Source organism: Chiloscyllium punctatum, chromosome 23, assembly GCF_047496795.1.
Source record: "Chiloscyllium punctatum isolate Juve2018m chromosome 23, sChiPun1.3, whole genome shotgun sequence".
Taxonomy (NCBI): Eukaryota; Metazoa; Chordata; class Chondrichthyes; order Orectolobiformes; family Hemiscylliidae; genus Chiloscyllium; species Chiloscyllium punctatum.
In genome coordinates this window covers 52,861,261-52,873,671 of record NC_092761.1, presented here as the reverse complement: position 1 = coordinate 52,873,671, position 12,411 = coordinate 52,861,261, and the positions used below count along the sequence as shown (strand labels likewise).

At 50.1% G+C, this 12,411-nt stretch overlaps 1 protein-coding gene across 4 annotated transcripts in view; it reads right to left on the bottom strand.

Moving 5' to 3' along the window:
* arhgap32b (Rho GTPase activating protein 32b) overlaps nt 1-12,411 on the bottom strand; it is a 572,293-nt gene that overhangs the window by 555,288 nt on the left and 4,594 nt on the right. The window lies entirely within an intron of this gene.

The following is a 12,411-nucleotide window of genomic DNA, read 5'->3' as shown; positions in this document are numbered from 1 at the left end:
CACATCCACAAACTCCCTCCAACACCAATGCTCAATAGGAGCAGTGCTTACTATCTAAAAGATGCACTACAGAAATTCACAAGAAATCCTCAGACAACACCTCCCAACCCATGACCACTTCATCTACAAGTACAAGGGCAGCAGATACATGGGAACATCACCACCTGCAAGGTGCACTCCATGCAACTCACCATCCTGACTTGGAAATATATTTTTTCAATTCCTTCACTGTCACTGGGTCAAAATCCTGGAATTCTCTCCCTAACAGCACTGACCTCTGTGGAACTCCATAGTCATCGGCAGCCAGCCTGAAAAGATTCCTTTATCCTTACATTCTTCCTTCTGCCAGTCAGCCAATCCTGTATCGATGCCAGTGCATTGCCCCTAACACCATGGGCTCTTATCTTATTTAGCATTCTCCCATACAGCACCTTGTCAAAGCCTTCTGGAAATCTAAATAGATCAAATCACTGACTCTCCTTTGTCTAATTTGCTTGTTACCTCCTAAGACTTCTAGCAGATTTGTCAGGCATTGTCCTTCATAAAGCTATGCTGACTCCATTCTATTTTACCATGCACTTCCAAGTACTCTGCAATCTCATTCTTAATAATCAATTCTGAAACTTCAGCAATAAGGGGGGTCAGGCTAACAAGTCTATAGTTCCCATCTTCTGCCTCCCTCCCTTTAACGTTAGCCATTTTCTATTCTCCTGGGACCCTCCCTGACTTCAGTGATTCTTGAAAGATTAGCAGCAATGCCTCTACAATCTCCTCAGCTATCTCCTTCAGAACTCTGGGGTGTAGTCCATCCATTTCAGACAATTTATCCACCTTCAGACTTTTCGGCTTCCCCAGCTCCTCCTTAGTGATGGTCACTACACTCATTGACTCTCTTTTCCACTTGGCGACTATTAAATTGGGGTCCTGCTCCCCTCAATCAAAACAAAAAGCTCAGACACAGTAGTTTTCCTTCCTTTATCTTTATTCTGGGGCCTGGAGGGAGTGAGAACTGTCACCCATGTGCACAGAGACATGAGTTCACGGTCTTCTCTGGAACAGCACTTTCTCAATGAACTTATATAGCCATTTTACAGGATGGACTATCCAGATAAGGCAACATACATATTTATTGGGTGACCGTTACAATCAATGAGTGTCAATAGTAAAGATTAAGCCATCTGCTGTTACACATTGAACAACTGTGTAGGTTAGGTGGGCTTTGATCGGCGCAACATCAAGGGCCGAAGGGCCTGTACTGCGCTGTATTCTTCTATGTTCTATGTTCTATAACTGGCTCCACATAATGAATACTTTTCACCTTGTAAACCCCCATTACCCTTGCGCCCAGCACCCCACTGTTAACTGTAAGTTCTTATCTGATCTGAACCATACTCAGCTGAACCTCTTGTTTCACAAAACTCAGAACTTAACTCTTTCACTGCCTGCTTATACCCTATACATATGCTCATTAGCACAAGAAGAAACAATTTAAACCATCAATATCATCTCACTGCATGGCACCCCCAAACAGCAAGTACATGTAGACTTCTTATAATCTATTCTCAAATATTCTTGCTCACACAAAGGCACAGGAGTGTTTTCAGTTTTTACTATGCTGGAGACAGATTTTGTTATGGATCAGTTCATTTCATCAGTTGTTGCCTCGACATCCTACATTTATCTCATGCAGTAGAATTGAGAAAATATGTTTTAAACTAACCTGAACATGACAGCATGTTTGCTGAAATGAACTCCATCATCCAACCATGCCTGATAGAAATATGAAGGGTCACTACAGAGACTAAATTACTGAAACTCATTACCTCGGCTGTCTGATTTGACAACTGAAAGCTCAGGAAGGTGTTTCTGATCAGAAGTCAGAATTCCCTACTACTCGAAATCAGCTAACCATCAGAAACAATGCAATACACATAAATCAGTCCACATCAGGCACCTTAGATTTTGGGTTTTTATTCATTCTGTTGTGCAAATCATAAATGTCACATTTTGATGCCTCCTCACTGTGACCTTCTGCATTCAACACCTTCTGTTTATGACAGTTACAGAAACAGCAGCACAAGAACAAATGGTCTATTATATCTGTCCAGGAGAACTATATCAAGCCTATAATCACTCTCCAGAGGTCAATATCGCAGTCAGATTTCAATTCTGAGCTGTAATTTCCCCTAAATCAAACTCTGAGGTTGTACACAACGTAAGCAATGTTGTGACATAAGGGTTGTTCTGCTTTACATCAGAGGATCTTTCTGTCCTCATGATAAAACAGTGAGATTCAAAACACCAGCTTTTGAGAGCTACATTAAACATTAGCTCTGGCAGCAAAAAAGACAATATTACATCTAATGTATGACAAGGAACTACGTTCCATCTACACAAAATTACATAAAGATCTGCTTCAAGAGAAATTGGTCAGTTACTGCCTGTGTTTTTAAGGAAGATTGATCTAATTGCACTTTACGCTATTTTAAACAGGAATTTGAAACTTTGATACATCATCGTCAGTTGTTAATATTGTTTGAGGAACATGAACATTTCCCAAGCAGTATTTTTGCGCCAATTACTAGTGGAACGAAACATACAAATATTGCTACTTATCCTAAGATTATCTTTCTAAAGGAGTCTAACTTGCGTTTCTGATTGCTGAAATAGCTTTGCACCCTGAGAATTATTGCCTTCTGATCCGAACAGAAGTATGAATAACAAAACAAAAATATTCCCATCGCAGATGGAAAAAGAATAAAATCATGATGCAATTTACGAACTGCTCAAATAAGATGCCACAGTTTTATTTGTTCCCCACTGGGTCTCCGATGTTGAATTTCACACGAGTCCTTTTGACATAAATTACCAGTTGTAAATGGCAACAGTGAGATTAACTTTGCATCAACAGTGCAAACACCACCTGCAAGTTCCTCTCCAAGTTATTCTTGAATCTGGCAGTGACCCCCTCCCCCTTCAAATTCCTACACAACAGATCTAAACAAGACACAACAGGCCCAGAAACTGTAGCCACCCTGCCATACATTAAAGACATCTTGGAAATGACGACCAGGCTACTCCGGCTCCAAGGCGTCATGGTAGCCCACAAACCTACCACCGCACTGAAACAGCTCCTGATTAAATTTAGAGGTTCCCGTCCAATAACCAGCAGAATGAACATCATATACAAAACACCCTGCAAGGACTGCAACAAACATTACATTGGACAGATGGGCAGGATACATGAGCACCAACTAGCCACCAAAAGTCATGACCAACTATCACTAGTATCCTTATACACAGACAAACGCGGCCACCAGTTCGACTAGGACAATACATCCATCCTGGGACACGCCAAACGGAGATGCGGGTGGGAATCCCTAGAGGCCTAGCATTCAAACTGGAACTCCACTAACAAATATCAATTTAGAGCCCCTTTAGCAACCTCTCAAACAGAACCGAAATGACAGCGTCCTCCACAGCAGACCAAGACAGATGAATAGCAAGTAGGATAGAACACCAGCCCTTCATTGGAGGCTCACTGATGATGTTATGAAGCATCTGAAAACAAACCCACCAGCTCAGCGAGCACACTTACAAACTGATCCACAACCTGACCAACAAATCTTCTCCAAAACCGCAAAAGCATGCCACTAAATTAACAATCAGGCATCCCCAGGCTAATCTTTAAGGGCAGCATGACATCTTAGTCGTTAGCACTGCTCCCTCACAGCATTAGAAATCGAAATTCAATTCCACCTTCAGACAACCATGTGGAGTTTGACATTCTCTACATGTCTACGTTGGATTCCTTAGGATGCTCCAGCTTCCTCCCACAGTTCAAAGATTTGCAGGTTAGATGGATTGGCCATGCTAAATTGCCCATTGTGTCCAGGGGTGTACAGGCTGGGTGGATTAGGCATGGGAAGTGCAGAGTTATAGAATTAGCGTAGGGGTGTGGGTCTAGATGGGATGCTGTTCAGAGGGTTAGTGTAGACTTGATAGACTGAATTGCCTGCTTCCATACTGCAGGAGATTCTATGGAGTAAAATCACCATTTCTTCACTGTTGCTTATTCAAAATACCGGAACTCCCGTCAAGATAGTATTGCAATTGTCCCTACATACCACAGACTGCAACAGTTCAAGAAGGCAGCTCACTATCACCTTCTTAAAGGCAATTTGGGATGAGCAGTAAATGCTGTTGATGTCTAGCGTACCCCTAAAAAATTCCAACAATCTAAATGCAGATGCTCAATTTTTTTTAAAATGAGATTAACAGCAAAGCAGCACAAATCACCTTGTAATTATGGAGATTCAGAACTCATTGCATAGATGTTAGGGAAGAAGGATACTAAAAACAACATTCCTGCTCATGCATACTGCCAAGAAATTTACTGAAGAAAAGGAATTCTAATTTGCAACACAAGTTAATCTTCAACCTTCAGTCTGCTTGGCAGGCAGTGACCGTCACCTAACACTGTCAGACAGCAAAAATGGGATACAGAGGCTCAACCTTCTTGACCAGTTTATTCTTTTCCTTCCTAATGAACCATGCACTCTGCTATTATCAACAGTCTCAGCATGAGGAATTGAATGAGTAGCACTCACACTGTGCCATAAAGCACCAACAATTTCACCCAAATGCTCAAACACACATCCAACTCAGTTCTGTTATGGCGTATAACAACACTCATCTCTGAATCAGAAGGCTGAGGGTTCAAGTCCCATTCAAGGATTTCATGAAACTAGCAGTGAGACTGTGGTGTGCTGTTAAATGTCCTGATATGGGTGAGATGTTAAATTAAACCCTGCCTGCCTTCTCAGGTAAACAAAGGACCTATGGCATTATGCTGAAGAAAAGCAAGGGAGTTCCCCTCAGAGCCCTGGTCAATAACTATTCTTCAATAACAAAAGATTTATTCGTTATAAGAGTGCTGTTCATGGAGTTTGATGAACAAAAATGGCATGCCTTCTGATTACATCATTAATTTCAAAAGTACATTAGTGGTAAAGCACTTTGTGACATGCTTTGGTTGTGAAAGGTACTATACAAATTGCATTATTAGAATCTAAATATATATTGAGAATTTAGATTTTGTAGCCACTCCAATCCTCTGTAGTGCCTATAGTCTGTTCCAAGTCTCCGTCCCTCTGTAACTAGTCTTAAGGCCTATAGTGACACTCCTGGATTTTCACAGCTCTCAGTCTGAACTTCTAGCTACAAAAAAAAACCTGTATTCCAACATTCCACAACATGTAATCAATCCCACTCTAACTGCTGCTCACCATCCTAGAACCTGTACATGCTGTACAGCCCTTTCCAAAACCTCAAATTAATTAAAACTGTACAAACATCTCATCATAGTTTACCTTCTTAATTAACTGAGCAGAACCTCTGATTCCTCCACATTATCAGGGCTTCCTACTTCCACCTGCAGACCCAATTCATCCCTACCTCAATTCCATCACCATTCAACTATTCCAATGCTTTCTTGGCTAATCTCCCAACTCCACCCTCTGAAGTTTACATTCAGCTCAGAAGCTGTTGGACCTTGCCTAACTTGCAATCTGTCCCCTTTTATCCATCACCACAATGCTCACAGAATTACATGGCTCCCACTCCAGCAATACATTGAGAATAAAATTGAAATGCTGGTTTTCAAATCCCTCCCCAGATTCACCTACTTCTGCAAATTCCTCCAGCTCTACAACATTTTGAGATCTCTTCTGGCTGAGGCTTCTGCTTTAACAATGTATTGGTTTGCTCCGCTCCACTTTTGATAGCCAGGCTTTCAGCTTTGCATGTGTAATAATTCAGAATGTCCTCACTCTACTTCCCTTCCTAATATCAGTGAGCAGGTTTTCAATTAACTGCCTTTTGGTTCTATGTCATTCCTTGCCTGATTGGGTGAAGTGCTTTGGGATGTTTCCTGTTGAAATGATTAGAAATGATCTGGAATACAGTGCCTAAAATGGCAGTAGAAACAGTTTCATAGAATTACACAGAGCACACAGCAGAGAAATATGCTTTCCTTGTCAATGTTTATACTGTAAATAGCCTTTATTCCTTCATGTGTTCCTCCTTAAATGCATATAATACTTTTCCTCTCAGCTGCAGCACAATGGCTCAGTGGTTACATTACTGCCTCACAGCGTCAGGGACCTGGGTTCGACTCCAGCCTCGGGCGACTGTCTGTGTGGAGTTTGCACATTCTCCTAGTGTCTGCGAGGTGCTCCGGTTTCCTCCCACAGTCCAAAGATGTGCAGGTTAAGTGAATTTGTCATGCTAAACTGCCCGTAGAGTTAGGTGCAGTAGTTAGGGGAAATGGGTCTGGGTGGGTTACTCTTCGGAGGGTCGGTGTGGCCTAGTTGGGCCGAAGGGCCTGTTTCCACAATGTAGGGCATCTAATCTAAAACAAACTAATTTACTCCATGTGATATTTCTCTTGGATTCCTCATTGGATTTAATCAGAATCTTGAAAAAGGGAATTGAATAAGTAGTCAATGGAAATGCTCACAAGAAATTAACAGGATAGGCCATCACACTTGTGCACATTCTTTGAAAAATAGCTAAGATTCAAAAATGAAACCAGAATGTGTAAATGTAAGTCACTTAACTAATTCAGCAAAATTACACTGTCTCTCCATGAATGTTTCAGAAAAATTCTCTCCAACGTTAACATTTTACAGAAGTTGTGGCCATGAAAGAGGCAAACTAAAAGTTGATTCCGAAATCACAGTAAGATCTATCCAAAATAGCTGCCTTCAACCAAACGCTCCCTTTTGTGTACACAACCTTGAACCCTGCATAAAAGCAAATTACTGCGGATGCTGGAACCTGAAACAAAAAGAGAAAATGCTGGAAAATCTCAGCAGGTCTGGCAGCATCTGTAAGAGAAAAGAGCTGACATTTCGAGTCTAACTGACCCTTTGTCAAAGATTTTCCAGCATTTTATCTTTTGGTCTTGAACCCTGCAATACAGCTAGCTTAAACTTTGCAACCGTCACTAAACGTAGCCCTGAAAATAGTCACCATACAACCAGCGAATACCTGCCTCCTCAACCCCCTCACTGTATCGCCCCAATGAAACCAACACTCCTCTCAGAGGGAGCTCATTGATTCCACCACCACCACCCCCATTCATCGCTCTCAAATCCCCTCATCTCCCCTGCAGCCAGAAACACCAGAACGCTCCCCGACCAGGCTTGTCTAACCCCGCCCCCAACACCCATCCATTGACCACACGCCTCCTCCTCCTATCCTCACACGCCTCTTCACCTCCGCCCCCCCGCCCCCGCCTCCTCCTCCCCTCCTCACACGCCTCTTCACCTCTTCACCTCCTCCTCCTCCTCCCATCCTCACACGCCTCTTCACCTCCTCCTCCTCCTCCCATCCGCACACGCCTCTTCACCTCCTCCTCCTCCTCCCATCCTCACACGCCTCTTCACCTCCTCCTCCTCCTCCCATCCTCACACGCCTCTTCACCTCCTCCTCCTCCCATCCTCACACACCTCTTCACCTCCTCCTCCTCCTCCCATCCTCACACACCTCTTCACCTCCTCCTCCTCCCATCCTCACACGCCTCTTCACCTCCTCCTCCTCCTCCCATCCTCACACGCCTCTTCACCTCCTCCTCCTCCTCCCATCCTCACACGCCTCTTCACCTCCTCCTCCTCCCATCCTCACACACCTCTTCACCTCCTCCTCCTCCTCCCATCCTCACACACCTCTTCACCTCCTCCTCCCATCCTCACACACCTCTTCACCTCCTCCTCCTCCTCCCATCCTCACACACCTCTTCACCTCCTCCTCCTCCTCCCATCCTCACACGCCTCTTCACCTCCTCCTCCTCCTCCCATCCTCACACGCCTCTTCACCTCCTCCTCCTCCTCCTCCCATCCTCACACGCCTCTTCACCTCCTCCTCCTCCTCCTCCCATCCTCACACGCCTCTTCACCTCCTCCTCCTCCTCCCATCCTCACACACCTCTTCACCTCCTCCTCCTCCTCCTCCCATCCTCACACACCTCTTCACCTCCGCCTCCTCCCATCCTCACACACCTCTTCACCTCCTCCTCCTCCCATCCTCACACACCTCTTCACCTCCTCCTCCCCCCATCCTCACATGCCTCTTCACCTCCTCCTCCTCCCCCCATCCTCACACGCCTCTTCACCTCCTCCCATCCTCACACACCTCTTCACCTCCTCCTCCTCCCCCCATCCTCACACGCCTCTTCACCTCCTCCTCCTCCTCCTCCTCCTCCTCCTCCTCCCATCCTCACACGCCTCTTCACCTCCTCCTCCTCCCATCCTCACACACCTCTTCACCTCCTCCTCCTCCCATCCTCACACACCTCTTCACCTCCTCCTCCTCCCATCCTCACACGCCTCTTCACCTCCTCCTCCCCCCATCCTCACACGCCTCTTCACCTCCTCCTCCTCCTCCCATCCTCACACGCCTCTTCACCTCCTCCTCCTCCTCCCATCCTCACACGCCTCTTCACCTCCTCCTCCTCCTCCCCCCATCCTCACACGCCTCTTCACCTCCTCCTCCTCCTCCCATCCTCACACGCCTCTTCACCTCCTCCTCCTCCTCCCATCCTCACACACCTCTTCACCTCCTCCTCCTCCTCCCATCCTCACACAACTCTGCACCTCCTCCTCCTCCCATCCTCACACACCTCTTCACCTCCTCCTCCTCCTATCCTCACACACCTCTTCACCTCCTCCTCCTCCCATCCTCACACGCCTCTTCACCTCCTCCTCCTCCCATCCTCACACACCTCTTCACCTCCTCCTCCTCCCCCCATCCTCACACGCCTCTTCACCTCCTCCTCCTCCCCCCATCCTCGCACGCCTCTTCACCTCCTCCTCCTCCCATCCTCACACACCTCTTCACCTCCTCCTCCTCCCATCCTCACACGCCTCTTCACCTCCTCCTCCTCCCATCCTCACACACCTCTTCACCTCCTCCTCCTCCTCCCATCCTCACACGCCTCTTCACCTCCTCCTCCTCCTCACACGCCTCTTCACCTCCTCCTCCTCCTCCCCCTCCTCCTCCTCCCATCCTCACACGCCTCTCCACCTCCTCCTCCTCCCCCCATCCTCACACGCCTCTTCACCTCCTCCTCCTCCTCCCATCCTCACACGCCTCTTCACCTCCTCCTCCTCCTCCCCCCATCCTCACACACCTCTTCACCTCCTCCTCCTCCTCACACGCCTCTTCACCTCCTCCTCCTCCTCCCCCCATCCTCACACACCTCTTCACCTCCTCCTCCTCCCATCCTCACACGCCTCTTCACCTCCTCCTCCTCCCATCCTCACACGCCTCTTCACCTCCTCCTCCTCCTCCTCCCATCCTCACACACCTCTTCACCTCCTCCTCCTCCTCACACGCCTCTTCACCTCCTCCTCCTCCTCCCCCCATCCTCACACGCCTCTTCACCTCCTCCTCTTCCACCCCCCATCCTCACACACCTCTTCACCTCCTCCTTATCCTCCTCCTCCTCCCATCCTCACACGCCTCTTCACCACCTCCTCCTCCTCCCCCCATCCTCACACGCCTCTTCACCTCCTCCTTATCCTCCTCCTCCTCCCATCCTCACACACCTCTTCACCTCCTCCTCCTCCCATCCTCACACGCCTCTTCACCTCCTCCTTATCCTCCTCCTCCTCCCATCCTCACACGCCTCTTCACCTCCTCCTCCTCCTCCCCCCATCCTCACACGCCTCTTCACCTCCTCCTTATCCTCCTCCTCCTCCCATCCTCACACGCCTCTTCACCACCTCCTCCTCCTCCCCCCATCCTCACACGCCTCTTCACCTCCTCCTTATCCTCCTCCACCTCCCATCCTCACACACCTCTTCACCTCCTCCTCCTCCTCCTCCCATCCTCACACGCCTCTTCACCTCCTCATCCTCCTCCTCCTCCCATCCTCACACGCCTCTTCACCTCCTCCTCCTCCTCCCCCCATCCTCACACGCCTCTTCACCTCCTCCTTATCCTCCTCCTCCTCCCATCCTCACACGCCTCTTCACCTCCTCCTCCTCCCCCCATCCTCACACGCCTCTTCACCTCCTCCTTATCCTCCTCCTCCTCCCATCCTCACACGCCTCTTCACCTCCTCCTCCTCCTCCCCCATCCTCACACGCCTCTTCACCTCCTCCTCCTCCCATCCTCACACACCTCTTCACCTCCTCCTCCTCCCCCCATCCTCACACGCCTCTTCACCTCCTCCTCCTCCCCCCATCCTCGCACGCCTCTTCACCTCCTCCTCCTCCCATCCTCACACACCTCTTCACCTCCTCCTCCTCCCATCCTCACACGCCTCTTCACCTCCTCCTCCTCCCATCCTCACACGCCTCTTCACCTCCTCCTCCTCCTCCTCCCATCCTCACACACCTCTTCACCTCCTCCTCCTCACACGCCTCTTCACCTCCTCCTCCTCCTCCCCCCATCCTCACACGCCTCTTCACCTCCTCCTCTTCCACCCCCCATCCTCACACACCTCTTCACCTCCTCCTCCTCCTCACACGCCTCTTCACCTCCTCCTCCTCCTCCCCGCATCCTCACACGCCTCTTCACCTCCTCCTTATCCTCCTCCTCCTCCCATCCTCACACGCCTCTTCACCACCTCCTCCTCCTCCCCCCATCCTCACACGCCTCTTCACCTCCTCCTTATCCTCCTCCTCCTCCCATCCTCACACACCTCTTCACCTCCTCCTCCTCCCATCCTCACACGCCTCTTCACCTCCTCCTTATCCTCCTCCTCCTCCCACGCCTCTTCACCTCCTCCTCCTCCTCCCCCCATCCTCACACGCCTCTTCACCTCCTCCTTATCCTCCTCCTCCTCCCATCCTCACACGCCTCTTCACCTCCTCCTCCTCCCCCCATCCTCACACGCCTCTTCACCTCCTCCTTATCCTCCTCCTCCTCCCATCCTCACACGCCTCTTCACCTCCTCCTCCTCCTCCCCCCATCCTCACACGCCTCTTCACCTCCTCCTTATCCTCCTCCTCCCCCCATCCTCACACGCCTCTTCACCTCCTCCTTATCCTCCTCCTCCCCCCATCCTCACACGCCTCTTCACCTCCTCCTTATCCTCCTCCTCCTCCTCCCATCCTCACACACCTCTTCACCTCCTCCTCCTCCTATCCTCACACACCTCTTCACCTCCTCCTCCTCCCATCCTCACACGCCTCTTCACCTCCTCCTCCTCCCATCCTCACACACCTCTTCACCTCCTCCTCCTCCCCCCATCCTCACACGCCTCTTCACCTCCTCCTCCTCCCCCCATCCTCGCACGCCTCTTCACCTCCTCCTCCTCCTCCTCCTCCCATCCTCACACGCCTCTTCACCTCCTCCTCCCATCCTCACACACCTCTTCACCTCCTCCTCCTCCCATCCTCACACACCTCTTCACCTCCTCCTCCTCCCATCCTCACACACCTCTTCACCTCCTCCTCCTCCCATCCTCACACGCCTCTTCACCTCCTCCTCCTCCTCCCATCCTCACACACCTCTTCACCTCCTCCTCCTCCTCCCATCCTCACACGCCTCTTCACCTCCTCCTCCTCCTCACACGCCTATTCACCTCCTCCTCCTCCTCCTCCTCCCATCCTCACACGCCTCTCCACCTCCTCCTCCTCCCCCCATCCTCACACGCCTCTTCACCTCCTCCTCCTCCTCCCATCCTCACACGCCTCTTCACCTCCTCCTCCTCCTCCCATCCTCACACGCCTCTTCACCTCCTCCTCCTCCTCCCCCCATCCTCACACACCTCTTCACCTCCTCCTCCTCCTCACACGCCTCTTCACCTCCTCCTCCTCCTCCCCCCATCCTCACACACCTCTTCACCTCCTCCTCCTCCCATCCTCACACGCCTCTTCACCTCCTCCTCCTCCCATCCTCACACGCCTCTTCACCTCCTCCTCCTCCTCCTCCCATCCTCACACACCTCTTCACCTCCTCCTCCTCCTCACACGCCTCTTCACCTCCTCCTCCTCCTCCTCCCCCCATCCTCACACGCCTCTTCACCTCCTCCTCTTCCACCCCCCATCCTCACACACCTCTTCACCTCCTCCTCCTCCTCACACGCCTCTTCACCTCCTCCTCCTCCCCCCATCCTCACACACCTCTTCACCTCCTCCTCCTCCTCACACGCCTCTTCACCTCCTCCTCCTCCTCCCCCCATCCTCACACGCCTCTTCACCTCCTCCTCCTCCTCCCCGCATCCTCACACGCCTCTTCACCTCCTCCTTATCCTCCTCCTCCTCCCATCCTCACACGCCTCTTCACCACCTCCTCCTCCTCCCCCCATCCTCACACGCCTCTTCACCTCCTCCTTATCCTCCTCCTCCTCCCATCCTCACACACCTCTTCACCTCCTCCTCCTCCTCCCATCCTCAC